Here is a 6,323-nt window from a genome sequence, read left to right as displayed (position 1 = left end):
GTTCGCGGAGATTTGCTTTACTAACACATGTATCTGCTTGAAAAGATTTGCAATTCATTTAATACATTTTAAACATTTGAGTGGTGTTTCAATTGAACGTCGCTTTAGAGAATTTATCAGGTAATTGAGTAATACTTATTTATATAAAATAAAACTTTATAACATTTTATTGTAATATTTGAACTAGGATTAATAATATAATTCGTGTAAGTGCATGATTTTTATACATAATTTTTTTTCTAATAACACAAGTTGTTAACTTTGTTTGATTATTATAATCATATTGTTATAATCTTACTAAATGTATTATATTCTTTTTGCACAAATCTTTAAAAGTTAGATAAACAAAGGAAAAAATGCTATGAAACAATCGTCATAATTATATAATTTGTATATGTATATTAAGTATATGGAAACACAATATGTTTATATGTGTAACGTGATAATAAATTTGATAAAGATCACATAAAATTTTCAAATTAACTTTTTGTTTATGGAAGTGTGCGAATGCTTAACTAATAGCTCCGTTTATTAGAAAACAATTCTATCTTTGCTTAGTAATAAAAATATATTTTTAAATTTAAAATTAAGTACATACGCACAAAAATTTGCACAGAACTAAATTTTAAATTAAACTTTAGAAGGATATTATGATGCGATCACTTAAAAAGCATTTAAATAAAAAAAATTATAACAATGTTAAAATAACTGAAATATTTTATAGATAATAAGATAAATATAATATTCGACCTAATTTTGATACTATTTATGAAACACAGATCAGAATTTGCAATCTTATTTTAGAATCTTAAGAAATTAAATATCATAAATAAAAACATAATTATAAACAATAAACGATAAAATTTTTTTTGTTTGATTTACGCAAATAATATTTTTGTTATTATAATAAATAAAATTATCACATTATTTATAACTCTTCAAAGTTATTAACTATAATACATAAAATATATAGAATTAAGGTATTTCAATGATATTATCTCTGTCTTCATTACTCTCTTTTACACACACACACACACACACACACACACACGCACGCACGCACGCACGCACGCACGCCCGCCCGCCCGCCCGCCCGCCCGCACGCACGCACGCACGCACGCACGCACGCACGCACGCACGCACGCACGCACGCACGCACGCACGCACGCACGCACGCACGCACGCACGCACGCACGCACGCACTCACGCACGCTCGCACGCACGCACGCACGCACGCACGCACGCACGCACGCACGCACGCACGCACGCACGCACGCACGCACGCACGCACGCACGCACGCACGCACGCACGCACGCCCACCCGTACGCACGCCCGCACTCTCTCTCTCTCTCTCTCTCTCTCTCTCTCTCTCTCTCTCTCTCTCTCTCTCTCTCTCTCTCTCTCTGTCTCTTTCTCTGTCTCTCAGACAATGCAATTATGACAGTTTTGCTGTGAAACAAATATCACTTTGTTACACGTGTGATTCAAGGATCATAGAAACAGGAAGCTAGAAAAGATTAAGCTAAACTAAACGGTCAAGAATATCACGTCAAGAAACAATGTTTATCACCATATTGTTATTATTTATGTTTATTTTACTGGTGTGTAATTATTATGTGCATTATGGAAGAAATGGACGACTTATTAATCTCATACCGGGACCACCAGGCCTTCCGATACTTGGCAATGTATTGCAAGTCCAAGTTTCAGCAGGCAAGTATAAAATTTCTAACTTATTTACATTAATTTACAAACGGTCCGTAATTCGTGTACACGCAAGTAAAAGTTAAATTCACAAATCTTCTATTTTGAAATACTTATTAACATTTATTGCATACAGATTATTCATCTTAGCATTTCTTTTTGCAATATCAATTTGCAATGTATTTTCGTAGTTATCATTAGTCTGTTTTCAATATCTGAGTAAAAGTAACAATGAAAATAATGACAAAATTAATCCCTCAACAATTTTGTATATTGACAACATATTTTTTAGAAGAGCTAATAAAACTGTTATGGAATTGGGCTGATTACTATTATCCCATTGCGAAAGGCTGGCTTTCTTCATACCTGCTGTGTCTATCCGTCATCCAGATGATCTGGAGGTAATACAAAAAATTAAATTTTTTGTGGATTATTTTTTTTGAAAAGATAAAATTATGATTTACCTAGATTTAAAAATCTTGCGCTTTATAAATAGATTTTTGCTTGTAAAAAAAAGATTTTTAAAAAATGAAAAGAAGCAAACATTGACTCGAAATTAAATAAAAATTCGAGATATAATTAATAAATTATATGTGTATCTAAGATAAAGTAACACAATAAACTGATATTCTTTCTTAAGATGTTTTTGATAATTTCAGACAATATTAAGTAACACCAAGCACATTGAGAAAAGTCGTGTGTATGATTCGTTACTTCCTTGGTTGGGCACGGGTCTTCTTACCAGCACAGGTAACGTAATGCAATTTACATATAAGCGTACATATTCTTTACTATATCACAGTCTGTTATCGATCTGTCTCTATCACAGAAAATCCAATAAAATGTTACAATTAGACTTAAATATTATCTTATACAATTAAATAATAAATTTATACAACTTCTTTGTTATAAAAACTAATAAATTTAAAAGAAATTTAAAAGAAAAAGATTATAATAATGGATAAAATCGATAAAAAAATTAATTTAAGATAATTAATATATTATTTAAAAATTGATCAATTAAACGTTAAAGTAAGAATGATAATGTAATTTTATATAATATTATTAAAACTTTTTATTGTATAATTTTACGTTATATTGTTTCTGTTTTAGGCACTAAGTGGCAAACACGACGAAAGATATTAACTCCTACATTTCACTTCAATATATTAAATCAGTTTGTGAATATCTTGATCAAAGAAAACAATTGCATGACAAAATCGTTGAAGGATGCTGGAGGAATAGTTGTAAAAGATTTATCATCATTTGTTAGCGAGCATACATTAAATGCGATATGTGGTAAGATGGCTGTAAAATTCTTATTGTTTTGTTTTATTTATAAAGATTTTATTCTTTATAATAATCTTCATAATAACCATAGCTTACAAATAAGAAGATAGTTTATTCCTATATAAAATATCAATGTTGCAATGAAGATAGATATATATAGAATTTGATTTTTTATACTCAAAGCTATCTATGAAATATAATATTACAATAAATCTTTGATTGTATAATATTTTTATTTTATACAATCAATGCATTCATAGAAACTACCATGGGCATCTCTCTGTAAAACCTTGGCGAAGCCCAGCAACAGTATCGAAATGCGATTCACAATATTAGCGAACTGATAATTTATAGGTAATTTATGTTTAGTAAATAATTGTATAATTTCTATGATCTTTTGTTTATATTATGATAATGTATACGATTATATAGATATAATTTGAAAAATAGATTAATTACTTAATAGTCATGTGAAGCTACAATTAGCTACAATTACAAGTATAAACAATTAGTGTCAAAATATTGTATGTGCTAAATGTTTAATGTCAATATATTGTTATGTCCAGGCCCGTAGAAAGGATGAGCGTAACAGGAACTGTTCCGATGTCAAAAGTCTTATCGACGAGTGACTCGGTCGAGCGAGCTGCAGGTTAGCAAACAGGTAAACGACGGGTGTCGTTAATACTCTGTTATGCGAACGCTCTCTCGGTGGTCCCTTTTTGGTAAGAGAGTCGAATCTCTTTTACGCGGGACGGGACCACGTGTGATCTTTCGCGTGGAGAGAGTGAGGGAGTTAAATAAGTTTACCGATCATTTAATTTTTAGATTAACATTTATTCAATTAATTCCTAATATTGTAAATATAATCTTATTGATATCGGCCTTAAAATTATTTGTATGAGTGTGTGTGTGTTTGTGTGTGTGGATCGCGGGTGTTACATAAGTACGGAGGTCATCAACCAGAAAAGAAGGGGAACGAGTGCGATTCTAAAGATTTTATTCTGGTTGGTATTTGTACAATAGTTTATAATAAGAAAAAAAATAATAATAAAGATTTGCGTAAAGTGTTATGTATGTTACGGCGCGATTTCGCACACGGTCGTGTCGTCCGATCTATGGTCTCAGTTGCACGCGAAAATCGGCGGATCGGCGCGATTTTAGACAAAATAAAGAACAGGGTTGAATAAAGGGGAAAGGAAACAATGTAAAAAAAAAACAAAAGAGAAGGAAATTAAATTTACTAGTTAGGCAGATTGGTTGCGTTTTAGCAGCTGGTGTAGTTGTGGCCCCAGTTGTGGGTCTTGCTCGGCGGGTGGTCGTTGTTGAGCACTGACTCTAATAGGTTTTAAAACGCAATCGGAACTCCCGCTGTGTAAAACAAATTGCTTGAGTCAGCGAACGACCGAAAAATCTGTGCCGAATGAGGGCTACGGGGGAATATGATGGGGAAGGAAAATCTATTTCAGAGTAATAATGCGTAAATGGGAAAAGCATCTTCAATGGGGTGGAACAACGCGGGTACTCCGGGGAAGAAGGGGGAGAATCAAAACTGTTGTTTTCGCACACGGTCGTGTCGTCCGATCTATGGTCTCGGTTGGCTCGCGAGAATCGGCGGGTCGGCGCGATTTTAGGCACTTAATAAAAAAACAGGGTTGAATAAAGGGAAAATAAACGACGGCAAAAAGAGAGGAGGAAAATAGACTTACTACTTAGGCAGATTTCGTTGTGTTTCAGCTGCTGGTCAGATTGTGGTTTAGCTGTGGCTCTTGCTCGGCGGGTGATCGTTGTTGGGCACTGACTCTAATTGTTTTCAAGATTTAACCAGAAATCTTGATATGTGAAGTGAATTTTTTTGGGTCAGCGAACGACCGAAATAAGTATGAGCGAGAATAACTGTGCTGAATGACTCTAATGCTGCACTATCGACTGATTTTAATTTTGTGTCCTCGTAATGCGCGAGTCTTCTCTTTTTATATTAAATCTTGAGGGCGTGTTAACAATTTGGGCGGGAATATTTTTGAGATTTTGACGTGTAAAAAGCTGTCGTTCGGTGAGATCCTTCTCCTCCTTATTTTTGATTGTTGCTGATTGGTGGGCTCTGTACGGCCTCTTAGGAAATTTGGAGATTCTTCATTTGGTTATCTCTTGGGATTATGCAGCTGTTTTTATCCATTTATTTATTTAGGGGATCTCGCTATCGATCCTTTTCGGTCATTTCTTTGAACATCGATTTCAATGTTTAAAAAATTTTTCGTTCCGCGGCCCTCTTATAACTGGTCGGGCAATTATTGCTTTATCTCTATAGAAGGTAAAGACGTAGAGCCGACAGTGCGTAGCGGCGTTATTTGTTTCTTTCTTAAGATTATGCAGCTGTGTTTGTCGATTTATTCATTTAAAGGATCTCACTATCGGTCCTTTCCGGTCGTTTCTTTTGACATCGTTTTCAATGTTTTAAAATATTTTTCGTCGCGCGATCCTTTTTATGATTAGTCGGGCGATTATTGCTTCATTTTCGTGGGAGGAAAAACATGGAGCCGACAGTGCGTAACGGCATTATTTGTTTCTTTCTTAAGATTATGCAGCTGTGTTGTTTGTTTCGTTGTTTAGAGGATTTCGTTATTGATCCTTTTCGGTATTTGTGTAGATATCGTTTTTAGTGGGTCTAAACATTATTTGATAATAACGGTTCTTTTCTATTGCGCGACCCGTTTTTTGTGACCGATCGGACGATTATTGTTCATTTCGTGGAAGGAAAAACGTGGAGCCGACAGGACGTAACACCCCTGGCCTTAGACAAATGTTGGGGAGAAACCCAACATTTGCAGAAAAAGGGGAGAGATATGTTTTTCTCTTCCACGAATTTCGTTTAGGTTTGCTTATGTGTCTATGTTTTCGCACGCTGTTTGTTTATAAAGAAAAAAGAGGAAAGAAAAAGGCAACCTCCAAAACCTCTTCCTATTTCTTTCGTCTTCCTTTTACACATTTGTTTTTTTTTTAATGCAAAACTATCTCCTCTTACTTTTTAAGAAAGAGAAAAGAAAAGCCAAAAGAAGTGTTGTATTACGTTTTCTTGACCATCGTCGAAGGTTTAGATCTTTGTTTTCCCGGATGACGTTTTATTGCTCTCAGCGAGGGAATAATAGTTAAGTATTGTTATGCTGTTTGTGGAATTAAACTATTAAACAAGATTGTTTTGCATTTTTTTTATACGTGGATATTAAACTATCTTATAATAATATAATACATATGTTAACGTAATCATGCAATGTATATGTAATACTATAGAATAATGTTGCTACGTAATATTGTGAATATAGTAAGGTATATA

General features: G+C 33.8%; 1 pseudogene; it reads left to right on the top strand.

The window, feature by feature from the left end:
• LOC140673326 (cytochrome P450 4C1-like) lies at positions 1-6,231 on the top strand (annotated as a pseudogene).
• Positions 6,232-6,323: the final 92 nt, after the last annotated feature.

Source organism: Anoplolepis gracilipes, chromosome 14 (assembly GCF_047496725.1).
Source record: "Anoplolepis gracilipes chromosome 14, ASM4749672v1, whole genome shotgun sequence".
NCBI lineage: Eukaryota > Metazoa > Arthropoda > Insecta > Hymenoptera > Formicidae > Anoplolepis > Anoplolepis gracilipes.
This window is presented reverse-complemented; position numbering and strand designations above follow the sequence as displayed.